Raw genomic sequence first — 23679 nt, forward strand, 5'->3', positions numbered from 1 at the left:
GGAAGGCAGATCATTACATTTATTGGTCATAGTTTTTCAAGAGTCAATAAAAACCCACTAGAAAAGGCATGGTTAGTAGCAGGAATATATATGTTTTCACCTATCTCAAAAATACCCTTGGCTCAACAGCTATACATAACACCAGTAGAAGGTCTGTCTTCTGCCCAATATGTCAGGATGAATCTTCCTCCTAGGTGATGGTCCTGGTGTAGATGGTGCTCACATTGTACAGTTTTTAATGTCTTTAACCATCTTTAGCTTTGTATCCTGATAGCCCCTTCAGGCTATATGTCAATGCCATCTGGGAAGAAAAGAAGAGACTTCTGCTCAAGCGCCGTGGTAACGCAGATCTCTTGACTAAAATTGTGCTTCCTTCACTTGACAAACTGTCAGCACAGAACAATTATCTGCCTGTTGGTTTGCTTGTCCTTTCTTTTCTCTCTTGGGAAAGAAACAGATGAAGGAAAAGGACACACATAATACAGCTCCATGGACATAATCCAGCTGATCTGATTGCACCACCCAGAGATGCACTTGTAGATGTATCAAAATTAGAAATGGGTCCCTTCTTTACCAACTCTTTTGGCACCTTCTCTTCCTACACTTGACTGATGAATGCTCTCAGGTCTTTGGGACAGATAATGTGTCTGGTTTTATCTGTCTTAAGTCCTATATAAATATGTATATTAGAGTATTAGTGTATTTAGGCTGATGTGTTTAGCAGCTCTAGATTATGAATTGCTCCTCAAAATAACATCTGCATTTGCCAGCTAAGGTCTTTATTCAGAAGAGGGCCAAGCAAAAAAGGATTATTTCTGCTAATTATTCAATGTTATTTAATATTTGCACAAAAGGTTTGCAGGACTGAGTCCTCAGGATTGCCTTGTTTGAGAAGCTAATAGGGTTTCCAGGAAACCAGCAGTGTCTGGTGGGCCATCAGAGCAGCCTCTTAGTGGATATGGAGGACAATTAGATTTGATCTAGTTAAGGGTGGATGGCTAAAGGCTTATAATGACTTAGCCAAGACCTGATCCTGGGGTTTTCAAAGTCAGCAGTAAAACTTCCACTCAGAGCTGTGCTTTATGGGAGACCGAAGCTGATCCAATTTTCAGAGCACAGATACATTTGTGACCTGGGCAGCTCCTGACTGCAATGGGCAGCCATGAGTGAGCTCCGTTTGCTCCAAAACCCTGCTGTTGCATCAGGAGGGATTTAGGCGTGAACAGAGCTGAAACTGTTGAGAGGGATATTTGTAATTTTTTGGCCAGTGTCTTAGGTTTGTCCCTATATATTAGCAGTCCCCAGAGAGTTCCCTTGAAGTCTACCTGTTGCCTTCTTCTTGGGCCTCGTATTTCCTTGACTAGACCATAATAGGCTGTATTGCTATAGAAATTCCTTGCTAAGTGAATTGAATTTCTCATTCCATAAAAATATAATCAGGCAATAAAAATACTGGCAGATATCTTCAAGCATGGGTGCCTGAAGGTGGGATCCACATTTAAGCATCTAAATACACGGCCCAACTTTTGGGATCCCTGTATATTCATTTCTTCTCTTGTTTCAAGAGAACTGGAAGCTTTCCTACTATTCGAGGCTCAGGTGGCTTTGGGGTACCTAAATACAGACCACACTTCTTTAAGGAGAAAACATTTTCATTTACATTCCATGGTTTTGTTCAAGTCGCAATGCCTCCAGCTTTCCCATTTGACATTTTTTAGTAACTTAATTATCACTACCAAGGAAGAATTTTAATAATGGTGTTGTTTACACTGGATGCAGCCCTGGGGAACGAGAGAGAATAACCCAGATTGCAGAAGCAGGAGGGAGGAGCGTGGTATTTTGCAAACCCAGGACACAGCCTGCTGGAAGCATCTGTTTCTACTCAACCTTTTCCTCTAGAGTCCTGATATCATTCACAGCCCAGACTGCCAGCAATTAGGGACTTGTGTTGAGGATTCCCCTTCCCTTGTGCTTTCGTCCCCATCCTTCCTTGTTTATGAATCTTGGGATTGACAGCATTAAGATGATGTTTGCTCAGCGACTGCCACTCACGCAGTCATTCCTGTCTCAGCAGATGCCTTCACTTGATGTTTCTGAGATGGAAATTAGGAGGTGGGATCGGGTAGTGCTGGGAAACCAGCACTGCTAATTACAAAGCAAGTAATTGGCTGGGAAAAGACAATGTGTCAAGATGTGACTTGGAGCTACAGAGGCGGTGGCCACTTGGCGATTTTGCCAAGGGCTGAGCTGTGCTGTGTGTCTGTAGCTGGAAAGCCACAAGCATCCTTACTACCCACAGCTGCAAACTGGCTCCATGCTAATAGGAGGATTTGTTGTAGCTGCTCATTTTCCTCTGTTTGAAGGCACGGATGTCAGCAAATGCGTATTGCAAAGGCTTGGGTCTCTTCTATTAGGCCAGGTCAAAGCCCTTTTGGATGCACTGTCAGGTGTTTGGAAAGATGTTGTGAAAAATAAAGAAATAAAAATCTCAGTAGCTTCTTTTATATGTTTTCAGGAAACCACCTGGTGGCATGAAGGTAAACATCCCTCTTCAAGAGTTCATCTGTTGCTTCCCACTTTTGCATTTAAAAAAAAAAAAAAAAAGCTGGAAATATTTCTGATCATTTCTGATACAACCACTTCTTGCTGGTGTATTTACACTTCAATACTGATGAACTGCAGAAAGGGAAGAAGTTAACAGAACAGCTTAGTACCTACATCTTCCCGGCAGCAACCTGGAAATGTATCTGTCATCACTGTTGTACAGATCTGGGCTCTAGCAAAAGGGAAGTTCACCACGGAAGATGGTCTCACTGCATGGCAGCTATAGAGGCACTAGTCCCATTTAGTGATGTTTTGACATCTTAGCAGTCTTTTCAGTATGAAAACTGATCACTGCATCCCAAAAGAGACAGCTGGAGACCTGAGCTCTCAGCTCCACACTCGCTTTTCAATCTGAACTTGTTCTTGGGCAGAAGTACCAAGTAGGTGCCAGATCTAATTGAAGTATATGGGAAAAAAAAACCATGTAGACTTCAGCAGGATTTTGGCATGGATGTTTAGGCACTGTTAAAGTGCAGAAAAATGAGCTAGCAGAATTGGGTAAGTACTGTTTTCCTTTTCACTGTGGAAAGGTGCTCCTGCAGTAACATTGCTCCCGATGTCTTTCCCTTTTAAATACCCAGTGACATAATATTAGATGCATGTTAAGCCTCAGATCCATCAAATAGCCCCTTATCTTAAAGCACATGAATACTCTTGGCCCTAGTAAGAACCTAAAAGATAAGAGACATGGAATCGAGTGAACCAAATTTCTGGGGTGTGAAAAGAGACAAATCTCTGGACTCTCTCATGCCAGGGGTTAACTTGGGCCAGGTGTTAAGAAATAAGGACATGAATAATCTCACATCAGACTTTTGCATCCAAATGGCTCATTATACCAGCAATATTCATAGCTTGTGATAGTCCTATAGATTTACGATGGTTAGGAAAAGATGACGCCCAGCTTACTTTCCCACCAATCGTTATTACATGGAAAAGCAAGCGATTTTCTTTAATTCCATTAGCATAACATTAGTGCTTATAAGGACCAGACTGGAGTAAACACTTTACAGGTCTTTTAGGTCAACAAAGTCAAATGGGGGACCCTTTTTTAGGAGCATAGCTATTATTTCCCAAACAAAAAAACCCATTATTGTCTAGTACAGGCTGTGATTATTTGCAATTTGGGATAATTAGGAAGAAGCCAGCAGTCCCAACTCATTCCCAGCTCTGGTAGCCCTGTAACACCCCATTTCTTCACTAAAGCCTATTGAATGAGCAGCTCCGCGCATGGTACAAAACACAAGGAGGGAACTTCAGATCAAAATGTTTATTCTTCGTTGCAGCAGATGAAACACCGAGGCACGGGGCTCCTGGGTGGGCATGAGCAAATATATATGAAAATGCACAGCATTTGCAGTTGAAATACACAGTCCTGAATTACAGCTGAGATCAATATAGGAGGACGATAGGGATTATCAATCTTGAGTGGTCTCCGTTAGACAGAATTGACTGGCAACCACATAATGACTCAGGCTCAGCCCACCAGTTTAGAGCCCGAGTGATAGATCTGCAGATGCCAGTCATCATAATTTCTTTATCGGCAGCATCCACGTGGCCATTTGTCTTCTGCTACCTGAGTTTCCTTGGTCCTGTTCAAGTGCTTTATCCGCCAAGGTGTGTCTGAGAGATCAATGCACAGCTACAGCTGGTTGAAGGGGACCAAATCCATTGAACAGTTGATTTGGTTCCATTTTACCAGCTTTAGCAAAGCATTTGGCCTCATGGGTTGTGGCCAGCAGAGAGGAATTCCTCAGGGTCTTTTCCTTCCCAGCTGCCTGGACCTCTTCTGAACTTGATGGCCTGACGTTGCACTGGTTCAAATAGCTTCACTTTCAGACAGTCGGGATTTATTTAAGCTTCTTAGAGGCTACGACTGAAGAGTGGGTCTGAATTAAAGAGGCAGGTTTAATAGCAGTGGGGTAGTCTGCAGCAGTAACCACCAGCCTGGAGCATTTTTAAACCTGATATTTGGCTCTGTCTGTTTTGAGAGCCACATTGCTATTACAGTGTGACATAAGTAAAGGCTATTGTTTTAATCCAGATAGGTACTTTAATTGTCACTTCCTGCCTTCTTCCTTTCAGTGTTTTAAGGTCTGCTGTCCTCTTCCGTGCCCTGTGTTTCGGTATCTGAAGTGCCACCTAACACGCAGCAGCAGGTAAAGCAGAGAGATGTCCTTTGCTAGGATCAACCCAGCCCCCAGACAAGTAACTCAGGGCTGCAGAGCTCTTCTCCCCTTGGGGCTCTCCTTGGCAAATGGGAGGGAAAAGGCTGAAATACCTGAAATCTTTTTTAGAGGTTAGAAAACTCTGCCTCCCTACTGTGCAACCTCCTGTGTTTTCTTGTCTGGCATTAAAATCAGTGGTTTCAGCGGTTTTAAGATCTGCTTGCGACAAGCAATGGTTGCATTTGCCATCACCAGAAACCAACAGGAAAGAGGTGGAAAGGAAAAGAAAGAGGGGAGGAAATAGAAAAAGTGGCTTTTCTTTCTTGCAATCTCATAATTTGGCAATTTGCCCCCAAACGGCGAAAGCGAGCCCCTGCCAGGCAGCCCTGTCACGCCACCGCTGCCCAAGTCACTCGCGCGATGGTTCATGTTGCAGCACTGGGGAGTTGATTTCTCCTGGAGAGCCCTGCAGCATGAACACCCCACTGCTAAAAATAACTCAGTAAATCAAATTTAAAAATCACAGCAGCTCCAATCATTTCTGCAGTGGGAGCCAATAAAGTCAGGCCTTTCCTTCTTAACCCAGAGCCACACGCAGATATTGCACATTGCCATGTGCATAACCTATTTAAAGAATTTATATGCGTCATAAGGCAAAGGTGACTTTTCCCCCCTCTTCCTCACAGCCCACCATGCTGCAAGATGATACTGGGAAAAAGCACCTGCGCTTATAACCACTGCACGCAGAAATACTGCAAGTGGGCCAGCGTTATAGCTCCCCAAGAAATACAGGCTTTGCATTGTAACCGTAAGTACTGCAGATCACTTAACTGCCCAAACCCGTTACTCTAAGCTGCCTATAAATAAATGGAGAGAGCCAGAGAGAGAGAGAGAAAGAGAGAGAACAGCTTTTTAAAAAGAGCTCTACAATTAATTTAATCGAGTTATCTCTAGGTACCTTTTCAAGAGACAATCAAGCCAAGGAACTAAATGGAAACTTAGACAGTGAAGACCTGGAAGTATTAAATTCATCCTTTGGTGAGTTACAGGAGGCAAAGGAAAGTAATTATTTACTGGTGATTGGGTGGAGGTGGAAGTGCCATTGGTGACTGATGCTGCACTGAGCCTGCAAGCTAAACCCTAATGGGCACGTGGATTTTGGGTTTGTGTGCACCAAGCTGCCTGAGCATCACCACTGCACACCTAAAACACACTCTGCTCCCCAGGTACGCGTGCTCTGTCCCGGTCCCATTGATTTGGGGACAGTCATTGGAAACTGTGGGAGAGTGGTGCGGGGGATCCACAGAGCGTCTTCTGCTGGGGATGAGTATTGTCCCCTCTCCCCCCCTGTTTTGCTTTGGGGAGTGCCCAGGAACACATTTGAAATCAATGCGAGTTGGCGTGGGTGTTCTGTAACATTTTGTTTAAATTCTCCACAGTGAGTTATGGGTGAGGTTTTCCTTTTTAGAAAATTAGGTTTTCTCTTCTGGATGCCATTAATCAAAACTAATGATGTCTCTCTGGTGGTGAGGCTTTCCCAGCAGCCAAGAAAGAGCAGCCTGCATTATCGGCTGGAGGGAACTGCAACCCACCAGGGCTTGTAGCCTCCCGGCAGGGAGGTCACAGCTCTCTGCCGGCTCAGGTACCGCCAGGCTGGGCTCTGAGGCTGTACAAGTCATCTGAGCAAGATGAATTACAGCAGCTTCCCTCAGACATGTTCAAAGGTCTGAGCTGTGTTGAAGCTCCTGATCTCTCCTGCAAGGCAGTGCTCGTCCTCTGAATGCCTGTGGGCCCCCACCTCTGTGAAATGTGGAGGTACAGGATCCACCTCTGCCTGCTCAGTGCTGCCAGGTTCAGCAGGCAGGATCTGGCAGGAGAGCTTTGCCTAGCCCTAACAGCCAGGCAGGGTCTTGGGGTCGCTCTCCCTTCCTGCCTAAGCTGATGTTGCAAGTGCAGTCTGCGACAGCACCATGTCCCCAGTTCAAAAATTCAATGAACTGACACCACAAAATTTAGGTTTGTCATCCAAAGTGAAGCCAGGTCTAGTCATTGCCTCGTAAAATTGGGTCTTGCATTGGAAAGGTCCTTTCTGGCCCCTGGGGCCCAGGATCTGGTGCTGGTGCCACCCTTCATGGGACCCTGCTCCCACCCCTGACTGCCCATGGCACCGGCACATCCCCGAGCGGGGCAGAGTCCGCGCAGGCTGCAGGATGGCATTGCAGAGCCATGGGCACACCGAGTGAGCGACATGTGTTCAAGGCAAATTAAAGCCAAAATAACAAAACATAGTGCAAAACAATAGATGCACAGTGCATCTGTTTTGCTTTCGGCTCAGGTATCAGCTACGCTGTTAACGATTACAGGCATGAGAACAGGCAAAAGTCCTGCATTACCAAACCATTTCCATGGCAAGTAGGATCTGTAGTAGGCAACATATGAGGATCTGCTCTATCGAAAACCCTTCCACTTCAGTCTCAATATCCTAATAAAGACGTGTTATAGACAGACAGAAAAGCCAAAGAATTTATCAGCATTTGTCGATATTCCTAATGAAGCAGAAGATTCAACATGCAATAGAATTAGCCTACAACGAACCCTTGCGTAGGGCCCATCCTTCTGAGTCCAGAAATCTCCTGCCTACTCCAGTCCGATACCCTTTTGAGAAATGAGCATCCCTCGAAGCCATTATCATTATAAGCTAAAAGGCCAAATGAGACAAAGTACTGTTGCTCTTCATCTGAATAAACAAATCATTTTTAGATCAAATGCATTAACAATTTATCATTCTAAAATCCAATCAAAAGGGAAAAACAACAATACAGAACATTGATTTCCTACAGCTTTATCTTAATGAAGTGCACATTCCCTTCGTAATTAGCTTTGGAAGGTTTTTTTCCCCTTTCCTCAAGCTAATGTGTTATTTGATTTCCATCCAAACGTTACTAAATTGGAGGAAATTTCCCCAAAATGAAGTGGCTTTTGACAATACAGGAAAATGTCTACTCTCTCACTTTGCTATTTTTTCCACCAAACAGCCATACTTGTACTGCAGATGATTCAACTTTATTGCATGGTGTCTTTGCGAGGATGCTTAAATCAATGCCACAGTCGCTGTATTCTGCACAATTTGCCATTTGTAAACCAGAAAATACAACCTCACCGCTTTTATCCTTTTCCTTACAGACATCAAATATTAATTTAGCTTATATTATTACAGGGAAAAAGTAGACTGTGTTTTATTAACATTTCTAAAATTATAGATATTCAACCCAAAAAGTAGACTCCAGACAAGGCTCGAGAGTCTTCCGCTTGGATTTTATTTGACTTAATTAAAAAGCACTCAGTTCCTTTGTGCACTAAAGTAGTTGCTGACATTGCAGTAGCCACTCAGTCTTTCAAATCAAAACTATTACCTGAACTTAATAAAGTGTCTATTTAATTTATACACCCCCATGAACTCACCTGTCTCCCACAGACACAATGTGGTTCTTGCTAATGACCAGCGAAGGCAGCAAGTTGACAGCAAACTCACCAGCACCCCAGGGTAACTCAGCTGACCCATAATATAATTTCCATCACCTTTTATCTGCCTTCTCTGCCATTAATACCGTTATCCAATATCCATGATTCAATGATCCACTGTGCATTGCTGGAAACACGTTTTTGCCAGGCCATATCTCCGTTCCTCCCCTAAATCTCTCTTTTAAATCTTTTCTTCTTTAAATGATGCTGAACAGAGGACTATTGCTTTCATCCTGCTTCATTGAGTATCTGCTCAAATGCAGTGGCTAATTTGATAGTCCAGTTTTATTTGGATGCATTGCCAAGATACACAGCAATATCTATGACAAAAAATAAAGCCCCAAACCCTACAGTTATCACCTTATTCCTTAGTTGTACAGAACGCCAAAAGTGACCTTATCAAAATCTTGGATCTTCATATAAGAATCTCTGTCTTAATCCAAATTTTGGTCCTAGGCTTCCTGTAAAAATAACCATCCTATTTCAAGCACAGACCTGATCTGTTCTGGCAATGCAGAGCATCGGTACCTGGAGGGAGCTGCAAATGCTCTGGCTCCACACAGCACCAAGATGGATCCTCCAAAGCTCTTTACCTGAAACACAAGGCTCTGAGAAGGTCTCGGAGCTGCATCTCCTGAAACAAGCAGTGGAAATAGTTGTGGCGTTGGATTTTTTTTTCAACTCACACACTCAAAAGAGAACAAAGCCGTTCCCTAATACAGTTTGTGCATTTTATGGACCAAACAATTAAATAGGTTTTAAAACATCTGCTGACTGCATAATTCCATACAGGGGAGTGTACTCAGCATTTTTAAACAGCAACTGATACGAGATACCACTTAATAGTACAAAACACCAGCAGTCCCGTTAAAATCAATAGAAAATTAGATGCTATGAAAATGCAATATGTGTCCAATTAGTTATAATTGGAGCAAATGGTGATGCAGATAAACTCCTGGAGGAAGACGTATTTGTCCAGAACGCTCCCTGCCTGCTTTCGGCACGGCACAGTATTGGCAGTGGAGGGCTCTGCTGTATCCTATAGCATGAATGATGATCCATCTAATACACGTATGTTAACTGTTATCTAATTATGGAGTTGCTCAGAGCCTGCAGGACTGCTTTGGTGCACCACTGTGCGTGGTGAAAAATGATCCTCTGTCACACGGAAACCTCCCTGTTGGACTTGACAAATTATGCCAGCAAACCTGTTTAAGAACTAAAAAATCCTTGGACACAGTGACAGGCAGAGAAAGATGCTGTTTGGGGACAGTTATTTATTTATTTATCCAATGGAGTTTAAGAATTGTGGCTCAGTCCCACGGACACTCACTTTTTTCCCTGCCTGTCTGTTGTTACATCAGTTCAAACTCCTTCTCACCGATTATTTTTCAGGCTTCTTTCAACTTCTAAAAACTCAGCTGCATGGCAAAACGGGAACTAGGTTATGCGATTCTAACGCTTTATTTTTAACATCTTTGGTGCAACATATTGGCCTCCTCTTTGTTTCATCTTATGACTAAAGAAAAAGAGCAAAGATCCCATATCGCAGCGGCACAAAAGGTACATCCCCAACCAAGCATTGCTCCAAACCCTTCATGCCCTTGCAGTGGATGGAAGCACATCATTTGTGGTAAAGCAAATATTATTAATTCGGGGGCATTTTTTTTATATAAACACTATAAAGTATCATTTATTTTACCAAAACTACTGGCTCAGAGCTCAGAAGCAATAACTTTCTCCAGGGTTCATATCTTATTCCCATTTTAAGTTAATAATTCAAACTATTCAAGACTTACAGCAACAACAGCAACAAAAAAAAGCTCATGTTCACCCAGACCTGAAACCTTTTTGTGTTATTGGACACTGTTATTTACACTGTTAAGAGAACTGTCTCTCAAGAAAGGGAAAAAAAAAAAAGAAGTGGCAGCTTTTATTTGTTACGCTGACTCAGCCGAATGGTGGAACAAGAAACGTTAAGACCCAATCCATAACTTTTGTGGCCGCTCAAAGGACGTATTCTGCCTCGACACTGATAAAAGTTTAATATGTAGTTGCCCAGGTTTTTAATAAACTTGTCAACAAAAGAGCAAGGCAAATTGATGGGGACCTTCCCAGGAATAAATTCAGCTTCAAATAGGCCAAATGAGTGTGGAGGACAGGGAGGGGACAGCACATGGGCGACTTTTGCTGGTCTTTGCAAAAATGGCACAATAGATTTTAGCGGGTGCGTCTTATTGTCTCAAAGACAAGACTTTAGGACAAAGCTGGCTTAATTTAAAGAAAGCAAAGTGGTGCAGCTCCCCGTGCATCACAGCCCTGACACCATTGAGGAAAGGAAGGGACAAAGCCCGGATATAAATACCCGTCTTGCCCTGCCTGCCTGCGCGTCCTGGTCCCTGTCCTGCAGCAGACCCGCTCAGGGACAAACTGCAGCGTCACTCCCTGCTTTTTATTCCCAGTCCCCCGTTGCACATATTTCAGTATATTCCCTCCAGGTATCACTTGCACAGCCATCTCCTCTGCTCAGCCAAACCATCCCCGCTCCCTGCTCCATCTTCTCCCATCAACTACTCAAGTCTGAGCTTAATTCAAGCAAAACACAGTCCTTTTCCACTGCTGGTATGGGAGCTGGATCACACTCCCGCAGCTACACGTACCCCTCGCGTATAGGGACCGGTTATATTGCATCCACGTGGACATAAACTACACACACTCCACCTTCTGCAAGGTTAGGAGTGAAATCACTGCATGAGGTTCGTTAGTTTCTACTAGCCTAAATCAAGCTGATGCCTTAAATTATTAAGACTTGAGGTTTTTTTGTTAATTTGTTTACCCAAAGTAAACACAAATATTAAATCAGAGCTTCCGATAATCTCACTGCCAACAAATTAACCCACAGCATCCCAGAAGGGGACACCAGTTTCTTCATCTTGGCAACTCCTTGCGACACTTTTCTTCCCACGTTGCCAGCTCCCTCCCAACGCCTTCCTTCGCCTGCACCGAACAGCTTCCACGGCCGAAGGCCAAGTCCCACCTCTGATGCCAGGTCACTTCTCAGATTGGAAGCACTGCCCCGGCCGTCACAGTGAACTTTATTCTTGATTGCTCTTAGGTCACTGGATTCCTGCTCCTGTAGCTTTATCCGACTCCCCAAATGCCAGGGTTGACTTGCCTATGTAAGGGCTTTGCAGGGATGGCTCCCAGCCTTACAGCTGCTGGGTGACTTCTGCAGGCCGTGGTCACGAGTCCCGCGCCTCTTGGCTGCCCAGATGCCACCTAATCCGGTCCCACCAGAAGGGCAGCTGAGAATGAGCACTATTTATAGCACTTGTTCCCCGGTCCCCCCGGGCTCATCAGTCTGCCCAGGGCTTTTTTAGATAGCGGCACAGGTCCCAGCACAAGCCATATCTGGGCATGGCGAGGCATTTACAGGCACAGCCCTGTGCTTCATGAAAAAAAAAAAAGGAAAAAAAAAAAAAAAAGAGGAAAACCCTGCATCTGTTGGAGATGTCAGTCGCCTTGCTTCCCCTGAGTCCCAGCATGTAGCTTGCTTCCTGAGCACCACTAGCAACTGCTCCGACTGCTAAAACCTTTCACTATGAAATTCTGCTTTATTCAAGACATATCTGCGTCTGGAAGCCTTCCCCTTGTACACAAGAATATCCACCATCAGCCTCTGCTCCTCCATACAGACCGCTTTGCAAAAATACAAACTGAACCAGAGATGCACGCTGACGCTGGTTAAACAGTGCAAGCAGAAACGCCTTCAGAGCACCGCGGGGCGCAGCCGTGGGCAGGAGGAGGCAGCCCACGGGGAAGGTATCCACCGAGGAGCTCACGGCTGTGCGTGGGTACAGCTGGGCAGGGCTGGGGGCCGCACTGGCACGGCGCACCCTCCCTGGCACAGTCTCCTGGCAATGCGGCACTGAGCAGTGTTGGACCCAGACTGACAACCAGCATCCGTGAGGCAGAGGGCAGACCCGCGGTGCTGGAGCATCTCATGGGCCCCATCACCCGGCTCACTCCTGCTTGGGTATCCCCCAGGCAGCCACAGCCCCGCGGGGTCCCGGTTGAGGTTTGGCCTTGGCACCTCTCACCCTGCACCCACTCAGAGATGTTGGGGAGTCCGGATGAGTCTTTGCTTTTCCCCATGAGGGCAGAGGGGGCACAGTCCAGCCAGGCTGTGCCATCTCCCCAAAACATGTCCCAGACATCACTGTGCAAGCCAACACCAAAGCAGGGAAGTCCTTACCAACCCAGAACGACCTTGTCCTTGGGTAGTTGCATCAACCCACTTTGGCCTTCTCCAGCTTTAGCCTCTCAGTGCAAACAACAGCTTCAACAACTCTACGGTGAGCACCTACTCTGTCTTTGGGGGAAACTGAGGCAGAGGAGCTACACGACTCATCTGCAAGCCCAGCAAGCTGTGCCCTCGGCTCCCATCCTTGGAGCACTGGGCTGCTCTCTCGTGATCCCCTGCATCCCAACGGGAAAGCATCTCGCAGCATTGCTCCTACTTGGCCGCAGCCAAGAGCAACTTCAGCGTCAAGCGGCAAATGTTAAACTTAACATCTTCTCTGGGAGGCAATTGCAAGTGCGGTACTTAAATCAGCCCTGGGCTTTCAGGGGAGGGATCCAAGCTTAGGAGCGAGGATATTTCTCTTGCGAGGAACACGCCACCCCCTCGCCCACAGTCACTGCTAAGTGCAAGATGTGGTGAAAGTCTTTAAAAATAGATATATTCCCAAGCAATTCATGCCGCTTGCATCTGGCAGGGCAAACCTAGCATGGAAGCTCTTTCTTACTGACTAAAAATGATCGTTAGCAGCTTGAGGCTCGTGCAACCTTGACTCTCTCCTCCTCTCTTCAGGGCCTTCTCTTGTTCTTGGCCTAAACCAGTCCTGGGAAACACAAGGGAAGCCCTGCCCAGCTAGGCTGGTGTCAAAGGCAGGGAAAGATACTGCAGTGCAGTGCTGATCTCTTCTGCAATCGGACGTGCAGACTAGCCCGAATGCTGAGTCAGCACAATTTCTTTTTTGATTGGTTGATCTGAGTAACATACTTTCAATGTATGCTAAAGGGGCAGCAATTAATACATTTTCCCCCTTTCCCCACCTTTCTAAACCGCTTCGAATCAAATGCACAGACCTCACCCCCAAAGTCACTCTCTGGTCCTAAATATTCTGAGGCTCTTTCATTTTTAATTTAGGGCATTAAAAAAAAAAAATTTGCAATCTAAGCGATGCTCACTTTGATCGACTTGTGCTGCTGCAGCTAAAATATCTGTCCTGCAGGTCAATCTAATCATGCTTAATAGCAGTTTATTCTTCAACGCAACATTTTTCACGTTGGGTCGACAGTTTTAAATGAGATTGCTGATGCACCCCTTTACTAATGCTTTTACCAGGGCCAGCACATCCCTTGAAATACTTGTGCAATAAAATGCTTTATTGCTCTTGATGAATGCACTATTAAACTTGAATTGCAAACATGCCCCCCCTTTTATTTTTTTTTCAAAAGAGGGTGCTGGAATTTATGGGACCACCTGTCTTCCAATATTAAGTAATACTAACAACAGTAATAATAGATCATCAACATAACAAACACACAAAACTAACAAAAAACCCAAACCCGCTGGGGAAAACCACACGGCACAAATTTGTCCCTCTGCTCTTATGTGCACGTGCAAAATATCCATCTTATACCTGCCGGTAGTTCCGCTTACATGCGGAGCATTCATCTTGAGAACGGCTGGATTTTGTGAGGCATAGAATAGAAAAATTTAACTAATTTGGTCCACTGGATTTATGGCTTTTACAATTCTCAAAGCTCCTCTTTCCGCGCCTGGCACTGCACAGTCCTCAGTTTGCAGGATGGATGGGCGCACCTGAGCATCCCGGCGCTGCTGCGCGGCAGCGGGTCCAGCACCGAAGCTCCTCGCAGCGCACCCGCGACGGCACTCAAGGCTGGGAGATGCTCACCAGTTTATAAAGCGCGAAAGAGAAGTGGTTTAATTTTTAGCTACCAAATAGAGGGGACCTAGTGCAATGTAACGGCCGCAGTTTTAATCCAAAGAAGTGTGAAAGGGAAGAGGAGCTGCCATGAAACAGAAGAACGGCGCAAACTGGTTGCCGAAGGCCTGCAGCCATCACATGCTTCCGTCGATGCCAACAGCAAGGGGCTGCCGTGGCTCTGGGGGGGCCACACGGACACCCCATTTCATTTTTAACATCATCCGAGCCCGGGTGCCTTGGGACGCATACCACGGCGAAGCCTCCCCTGCCACCTCCGCTCCCATGCTGCGAGACAGCGCTCAAAATTATAGCTTTGAAAATATTTACATAAAAAATAAATCTGAGCACTTAGTGACTTCCTAAAGTTAGCAATTCCATGTGATTAACAAGCATATTAATTCAGAGAGGGGGGGAAGGAGACAAAAATTGCATTAGGAATGCAGGTATCTACTGTAAATCAGACCATGAGCACCTTTGCAAGAGCAACACACAGTGGCACAGGAGTTTGAGTAAAAGCTGTGGTGAGGAAAGAAAGAAAGGGAAGAAAAGAGAGAGAAAAAAAGAGGGGGGAAAGAAAAAAGAAAAAAGAAAAAAGAAAAAAGGAAAAAAGAAAGAAAGAAAAAAGGAAAAAAGAAAGAAAGAAAAAAGGAAAAAAGGAAAAAGAAAAAATAGAAAAATAAAAAATAAGAAAAAAGAAAAAAGAAAAAAGAAAAAAGAAAAAAGAAAAAAGAAAAAAGAAAAAAGAAAAAAGAAAAAAGAAAAAAGAAAAAAGAAAAAAGAAAAAAGAAAAAAGAAAAAAGAAAAAAGAAAAAAGACACGGAAAGAAGGTAGGAAAAGGAGAAGAGATGGGGCAAAGGCTCAGCAAAGAAAGGAGAGAAATTTTATCATTTATATAAATTATATATAACATATAATTTTATCTTTTAACCAGAATGGTGAGAATTGTCCTCATTTTTCATCCAGAGACTCAAGCTAACATCAGTGATTTACAAGGCAGCAAAACTGCAACCCCGGTGCTTGGGCACCAGAACTTTCCTGCTCAGGCTCAACATCCCAACATCCACCAGCTTCACATTTAAATCTGACCCCAAACTGGGGCTGGAGCCCCGCAGCACCCATCCTTGTGGGGACCCGGGAGCTGGGGACCATTGTCACACAGGGCGGCTGCTGGTGGGGCTGAGCCCAGGGGACGTCACATCCCTGCAGCGAGGCCCCGAGGGACCCTGCCACGGCCAGCCAGGAAAGGCCCAGCTTGCCAGGGCCCAGCATAACCAGAGCATCCTAAAACGCAAACAGGATGATGTGCAAATCAACCATCCTTCAGCGCAAACCCGGCCTTCCCAAAGCCACCTGGCAAAGAAAAGGCTCCTCCTCTGCTAGGAAGGGGCTCAGCACTTCCCATACCTCCACCAGCCACGGTATTTACTTTAAACAAACAAACAAAAAGCTCTTAATAAACCCCACCAAATCCTGTATGTAGGAAATCTCCCCGATAACTCAGCCTGCCTTTTCTAACCCGCTATTCACAAGCGCCTGCTTACAGTTAAATCCCCTTTGGCGTACATGTAACAAGTGACAACGGCGCTCGCCATGAATAGAGCCAGATAAAGATTCTGCAAAATCCAAACTCTGAGTCTCGCCCGCTCCCTGTGCCCGGGAGAGGATGCTGTGATGGGTAAGACTTGATTAACCTCGGTGCGGGATGCCGAGGCATCACACCTACCAAACGATGCCTTCGGAGCCCGTTAGCCAACTGAAGAGGGGTGTTGCGATTGCAGGGAAATCACTCTAAAGGAAAATGTTGCTCTCAGCTGCCCCGCGGAGATGGGAACGTGAGTTTGGGGAGCTGGGGAGTGGCTTTCTGTGGAGTTCGGCTTTGCCCCGTCATTACAGGCATCACAGAAGCATGAGGACATTTGGGGCTGAAAGTTTTAAACCCTCGGACGCAACACCCATCTACGCAGGACATTAAACCTGTATTTAAACCCAGTTTCTTTCATCTTGTCTCATTATTGTAGGATCCTGGAAAAATAGCCAGCTATTTTACATTGGAAAATCTTAAAAAGGAAAAGCAAAACCAGTGAAGGCTTCTAGAATTAAAGGAGCTAATTTTCTTATTTTCCTTTGGGAAAATAAGTCCCTTATATTCAGAGCGCTCCTCTGGCTTTAGCAGCGATCTGCTGGCTCGATGGCTCGTCACACCAACAAGGAAGATCTCTTTCTCTCCAGTTTTAAGCACAAAAAGTTTTAACGTGGGAAAGATTCAAAAAGTGGAGTTTGCACGCTAATTTAAAGCTAAAACACTGCACGCCCGAGTCACAACTGTGGTATCCTTTTTCTCTCTCTTCTTCTCCCCCTCCTCCATCTCCTTTTGTTTTTCCTAGATTTAAAGATCAGCCAGCTCTGTTTGCTAACTAGCCTTATTTTGGGGGAAAAAAGGGTTGACGGGGAAGCAGGAAAAAGGAGCGATTGGCCTGCATCCCTGTTAAAACCCAGGAGCGGACAGCCAGCTTTCCTCTGGCATCGCCTTTCAAAGCCCATGCCGCAGTCAGCATATTGAATATTTAATGTCCTGATGAGCATTTCCACCTGCTGACACAGGCAAAGTGACAGAACAATACACGCGCTGGAACAAGATCATCAATTGACTCCCCAGTCGGTCTGCCAGGTCAGGCAGTTAAAAAAAAATATATATATAAAATAATCTGTCTGTCTTTCTCCCCCGCTTTGCCCGGGGCCACACATTGCTCCTCTGAGAAGGGTTCCCACCTGAAATACATACTTCTTTACATTCCATAGCTTGCCAGGTTCATATGGGCATATAAAGAAGTATGTCTCTCAAGCAGGTAGTTTCAATATGCGCATTTATATGGTCACAGGAGGAAAAATAACGCTGATTTACAATTTACATCCCGAGAGTGAGTTACGGCTCAGTTTAAACCAGCAGACTTTCCTCCTGCCCAGCCCATGTGCAGAGACACACACACACACGCCCCGGCTCCTGCTCCTGGCCGGTAATCCCGGGCTTTGCCCTCGGCAGGTGATGGATTTTGGTCCCTGGGAAGAGGAACTGGATAATTCACCGGACACAAAGCGGCATCGGTCCGGTGGCTGCCCTGGCAGGGGCTCTTTGTCACGTAAACAGCACAGAGTAAAAGCCAGCCTCCCACTCCACCTAAAAAGTAGGTGTTTCATTGCAAATCGTAAACTTTCAGCAATTAAAAAGACCAAATCGGGGTTTAGTGGAAGGGGTTTCCTTTATATGCATAGAGATATAATTTTAGACAAAGCCATGTGGGGGAAAGTTAAATATGTATTATTTCCCAATTGCCTCCATCCTGCAATTTGGAAACAAAAAGCCAATCTGCTTTCAGAAAGACAAAAATCAAATGGCTAGCTACTGATTTACAAACCGACACTGGGAAGGACTGCTCCATTTGCCAGAGTATGAAAACTCATCAGCCCCAGACAAGCAATTGCTTTCATCAGTAAGTAGAGATTAAAGCATAGGAAGAAGAAAGCATCTTACCTAGTGAATCCAATGATTTTTCCTCTGCTGGTCACTGTGAGTGAGACACTACCTCGCAGATAAGCAAACCCCAAAAGATAGCACACGCCTTTTGGGGAGTTCAGGGTATTTAAAAAAAAAGAAAAAAAATTAAAAATTGCTTCTAATAAGTCATCCAGTTGAGCTCCACGCCAGCTAAAGGTTTTTGGGGAGACACCTGCAGATGTGCAACGTAAAAGGCAGCCAAAGCAAGGTGCCGGGAGCTTGGGCCAAAGTCTTTTTGAGTTATTCCCGCAGCCCCCGTGGGATGCGTGCCCGTGCACGCCGCCGTGCGCCTGTGCACCCATGGGGCTCAGCCCCGCGTGCAGCTGCTGGCTCTCCCCCTCTCCCTCGCCTCCTCGCAGCCGCGCTGAGCTTTAAAGCTCCCCGAACAATGTGGGCCGAGTGGCAGAGCTGCAAACGCTGCCCGGGCTGAATAGGAGACTATTATAGGCAGGATTTAGGCAGGGAGCGACGGCGGAGGTCACGCCGGGCGCTGCCTGCTCGCTGCCTGCACGCTCAGCAGGGCGGGCAGGGCACGCTCACCTGCGCCCGCCGCCCCTCGCCCCGCTGCTGCCGATCGATACCAATTTACAGGCAAATGCAGAATGGCCGCCTTCGTGTTAATGAATTTTACCGTTCCTCACAATCTTCTAATGAACCCTTTAAAGAGGGTTTAAGTAAACTTAGCAAGCGGCAAACTAAGCACTTTGGAATACCTAATTGCATCAATGCTTTTCCACTGCTTTTTAAAATATCACTGCCAACTGGGGAGTAAATATTTCCCTGCGCCCCATCAACTTCTAGCACCACCGAAAAGCAAAGGCCGCACGGAACCGGGGTGTAAATCCACTGTGCTCAGCCCCCAGCCCCCAAAATGGCTTTACACCACTCATGCAACACCAGCACATGCCTTGATTCTGGCTCTGTGCAGCTCCCCTCCTCATTCCCTGAGTTTGTTGGCCTTTTTAACCATCATTATTTGTCTCATTTCAAGGCAAATTTCAACCCTTAGTTTGGATTAAGGGGAAGAGAGATGGAGCTGTGGCACTATTGTAATGCATGACTGCAGTGAAATTAAAGCAAAGGGAGAGCTGAGGAGTGTGAGGGAAAGTCTGAGTGCTTAAGATTCAAAAAAAACCCCCACAAAAATCAAAGTGCTGGTGGGGGGTTTTGCACAGCCAAGGCATTCCATGGTATTGAATTTTCTTCAGACCAACAACAGTAGAAGAGCTACTGGAGTTCTTGGACCATTAAACATCTGCCACTCATACCCAATTTGCTTTCTTCAAATGCACTTGACATGGGCTGTTCTGAATGGTCCCCAACTTCTGCAGATGAGCGGGACAGCGGCTGCTGGCCCCTGAGGAGAGAACTGTGTAAGAGCTAAAAAAATGACTTTTTAAATCCTTACTGAAACTGAAGACAATGACACAACCACGGCAGCAAAGTTCATCCTGGAGGTTTAAATTTGCTTTGAGGCTCTGTGTGGAAGCTCGTGCTTTCTAGGGTTGTGCTGCCTTTTGGTGGAGGAACAGATAAATGGCGTGACGGCGCTTTTAATGGTGATGCCAGAGGCACCCTGTGGTTCCCATCCTGCAGCTACTACCAAGAGTAAGTGGCAGTGGGCGAGCGTCATCCAACATCCTCGACCCACCTAGGCTTGCTGAGCTCCTGGGCTTGCTCTTAGCAGAAAAACATGTGCAATAAAATTATGGCTGTTCCAAGGAGAAAAATGGATGGAGACCTGGATAGTGCAGAGGCCAAGGGGCAAATAAAAGGGAAGAGCCTGAGGTATTGCCTGGAGGCGGAGGGGGAAGGAGGATGGTGGGAGGGATGAAAAGCAAGATGCTGTATGTTATATCCCTCCTTTGCCCCAGGCTCGAGGTGCTGCTCAGGTCCAGGTGGCAAAGTCGAGCTGGAGCTGTGCAGCACAAAACTTTGGGGACTTTGGAGACAGCCCGTATTTAGGGCTGGGCACCGGAGAAGGGAAAGGCAAGCGGGGCTGAGGCAGAGGCGTGTGCTCGCCCCAGCACAGCCCATGGCAGCGGGGCTGGGCTGGGCGCAGGGCTCAGTCCTTGCGAGACACAGACACAACCATCCACTCGAGAGAAACCCAGCAATTAAACTGACAGCACAAATCACAGACTTCTGCCTACACGATTACACACGATTACTGAGTGTACACCCTCTCCAGCACAGGCATATACATGTATCCGTACTCTAAACACAGCCTGGAGATGCACTGGTATTTGGATGATATGTTACACCTGCTTATGTATAGCATTTATATACCTATGTATAAAGAGGTGTAAAATATACATATGCATGCTATAAAACATACCTAAATTTCTGTGCATGTGTGTATGTACCACAGTATCCATCCCACAATACTGAAGTCTATATATTTATGTGACTAGGTATCACCACTATCATATAAAATACAATGACCATAGTCAACTCCGAGCTGCAGAAGCAGTAACAGTCAATTGATGTATGAAGTGTAACCTGAATTCCAAACCCTTGCAGGGAAAACCTAACTCTTCTCCTCCTCCTCCTCATATTCCCTTTCTGATTGTCCACAAACCATGCACATGTAATTAATGCTCATTTCTCAGCATTTTAACAGTTAATCACCGCAGCATTGAGATCATTGCAAGTTAGGCTAAGTTTAACCACATTTTACCCTTTTGCTCTGGCTGGTATTAGCTCATAGCACTAGTTTGTGGCAAATAAATAAATAAAGCCCCAATCCCCCCAGGTGTCATTAGCCAGCCTGTGTCTGAATTAGGCATTTAAAGGCCGGTTTAACCTTGCAGAACGGTTGCATGTCAAAGTTCTAACATTTCAGTTCAGATTATTCTAGTGCACTGCTTGCTCTGCAGTTTGTTAGTTTTTTTTTTTTTTTTTTAAATGCGGAGTGTGCCACAGCAGAACACAAAAAAAAAAAAAAAAGGAGGGGGGGGAGGAAGGTCTCCTAACCCATCCACAGATTAAACACACACCCAGCACATCCCTGCACAGACACACACACGCGGCACACACGCACATACATCTGCCGGATGCAAAAGCCCACATTTAAGTCCCCGGGTAAGTTGGATGGGCACTCAGTCCTGCATTGGCCAGAAAAAGTGTTTAAAAACAAGCTGAGCTGCTAGCGGTTAAAGACAAGGCAGGGAGCCGAAGAGGGAAAGGGGAGAAAAAAAAAAAAAAAAAAAAGACATACCAGTTAGGAGCTTCTGTTGCAGCAGAGGACTCACCAGAGCACTAGCTGAAAGCTGAATCAGCTTTCGAGAGTTAGGGATGCATAGAGGAGGGTCATGGAATCACAAGGTAATAATGCGCTTCATGCTGCAGCCGTCAGCCTTCTCCTTATAGCCAATCTCTAATGCAGGAAGGGAAAAAGAGAGCAGGCCCAGGAATGGTATTAGTCCTCACTTGGAGAAAAAAAAAAAAAAAATTAAAAAAAATCATCAGGCAAACCCTCCGCTCCCCATCCACCCTTACCTCACCCCCTCCACCCAGCACCACTACAACTCCATCCCCGCTGCTGCATCGCGGCTTGGCGGGGGGGGGGGTGAGGGGGTGGGGGGGGAGGTGGGGGGGGAGGAAGGCGGGAGGCAGCGCGGTACAGCGGGGGCTGAGCGGCGGAGCCGGAGCGGGGGGAGCGGGGCTCCGGGGAGCGCTGCCGGCGCCTCAGGAGTTAAGGAGAAGCAACCTTGCCCGCCCGGATTGCAGCACACCTTGATGCGAAAGGGCTGCGCCTGCAGAAGTGCCTGCGCCCCCCCCCTTCCTCCTCCTCACCCCCCCCCCACCACCCCTCCACCCCCCCGCACCCGGGGGTCAGCCCGGGCTGGGGGTCAGGCTGCCAGGAGGGGAGCACACACCCACCCCGGGGGGGTGGCGGAGGGGAGGGGGGGAGCGCTGGTCAGAAGGCGAGTCCACCTTTCCAGTGCTTATATACCCAGCGAAGCATCCGAAACACGCACTCCCGGGCCAGCGGCCCCTTCCCGTGCTCTTCCCTCCCTGACCATATTTAGTCAACCACGGCAAAAAATAGCCTGTCAGCTGGAGGCTGTGAGCAGTATTTGGAGTTCAATCGCTCCTCGCAGCCCATTGACTACTGGTCCTGCAGGGTCCTGACTCTGCCTTTTTTTTCCCCTCCGCTATTTTTAGCTAGGCCAAATAAAGCGGGAGCTCATCTTACTACTCTCCGCTGGCCCGAGGTTTCGCGGGGCCCTGGCTATGTTTGGTAAGCGCCGGCGTTGGGAGACACAGAGCAGAGACCTTCTCCGTGCCAGAAGACCTTTGGCTTCCTCCTGTATTTATTCTTTTCCTCTCCTTTATTTCAATTTGTATTTCTTCCTCTGTGGTAGAAAGGTATCCAGGCAAGAAGGTGGGGAAGAAGCTCAAGGGATTCTGACTTTCACCTTATGAAAGAGCTGGGGTTTGAAGACCTCATGCTGGGGCCAAGTCCCTCACCACGAGGTCCTGGGCACCTCATTGTCCAGCCACATCTGTCCTCCTGCATCTCCAAAGGTGCTGAAGGCTGGGAAGGTGTTGGACCTTCTGCCCTACATGGGGAGCACTGGGGAGCACCATTGCTAGCCAGGGAAACACCCCCGTCACGATGGGTTAATGCAGGTCACCAACATAGTGGTGTCTTCTGGGCCTTGAGGTCATGGGAGCTTTCCAGCCTCCAAAGATTCACCCAGTGGTACACCAAGGAGGCGTAATTTTGGCAGCACAGGCACTGCCCATGGCTTGCACCCAGAGAAGCAGGTGAACGTCTCTAGAAACTCAAGTTAGACCCAGCTTCAAAGTAAAGATGTCCAGGACAGCAGAGCCCTGGGGTGGTCACCTTGGGAGAGTGGGTAAATAATGACAGACATGGCATTGGCTGCATTCAGCCAACCCGTCCTACTTGTTTGCAGCAGACCCCCATCAGGAGCAGCTCCTGAATCCAATGTGTCCCCCCTGCCCTACCCACACCTGGTCTCTACACCATGCCACCTTGTTGAGGCTCACCCAGAAGGACCATGACACTTCCTCACACCCCAAGGGCACCTCATGCTGCTGATGGGCCACCGCAATGGGCAGGATTTGGGGGATCGGGCCTGGGGGGACCAGTATCTGCCAACACAGACATGGGTGCTGGTGGCTGGATGTGGAACAGGGGTGGGAAGTTTGCATGAACCCCAATGAGGTGCCCAACACCCTCTGTTCCCACCAGCAATCAGTGAACGTGGAGCGACGTGTGATGGAGACGCCCACCCACAGGGCCTGTGCACTGCTGCACAGACACCCGGCGGTGCCGATCCCGGCGGACACCTCCGCTTAGGACATCTGTGTGAGACCGTCAGACAACACTCATCTGAGGTTGTTGTACTTGTTGGGAGCTGATAGCAAGTCATCTAAGGATGGGAAATTCCTTCAGGAACCGCCCCATAGTACCACGAGGTGGGAAGGGCTCCCAGGAGGTCCCAGCGGTGCTTCCCCATGCCCTGATGTCTGAGCTCCCCAGCTCCGAGGACAATGCCAGAAATAGCCACTACGGCTGACACGTCTGCTCTCTGTCCTGGGCTGCTTTGGCTCTCTCTCAGCTGACAGCTCTCCTGAACCCGCGCTGGGAACCTGGATTTCCCTCTGCCCTCCTGGTCCCAAGGACAGGCTTTTCCACATTGTCACTGTTCAGATAGCCCCGGACAGCGTGTGTGGCAGCAAAACCATGACGTCCAGTGTCCCTGAGGTGCCAGAGCTATCTCTGCGGTGGCCACAACATAGAGCAGCCCTCGGGCAGCTCTATCTGACCCCAGGGACCAAA

At 47.0% G+C, this 23679-nt stretch overlaps 1 long non-coding RNA gene across 6 annotated transcripts; it reads right to left on the minus strand.

Moving 5' to 3' along the window:
• On the minus strand, positions 1-21808 carry LOC141931327 (uncharacterized). Of its 6 annotated transcripts, none has more exons than XR_012625551.1 (4): positions 21599-21737; positions 21082-21240; positions 17838-17925; positions 3857-4477 (listed from the first exon to the last, which is right to left on the minus strand). It is a non-coding gene; the product is annotated as an uncharacterized LOC141931327 (long non-coding RNA). The 6 variants fall into 6 exon arrangements; XR_012625553.1 differs by having other exon boundaries at positions 3857-4743; XR_012625550.1 differs by having other exon boundaries at positions 3857-4847.
• Between the last annotated feature and the right edge of the window lie 1871 nt (positions 21809-23679).

This window comes from Strix aluco, chromosome 17 (assembly GCF_031877795.1).
Source record: "Strix aluco isolate bStrAlu1 chromosome 17, bStrAlu1.hap1, whole genome shotgun sequence".
Taxonomy (NCBI): Eukaryota; Metazoa; Chordata; class Aves; order Strigiformes; family Strigidae; genus Strix; species Strix aluco.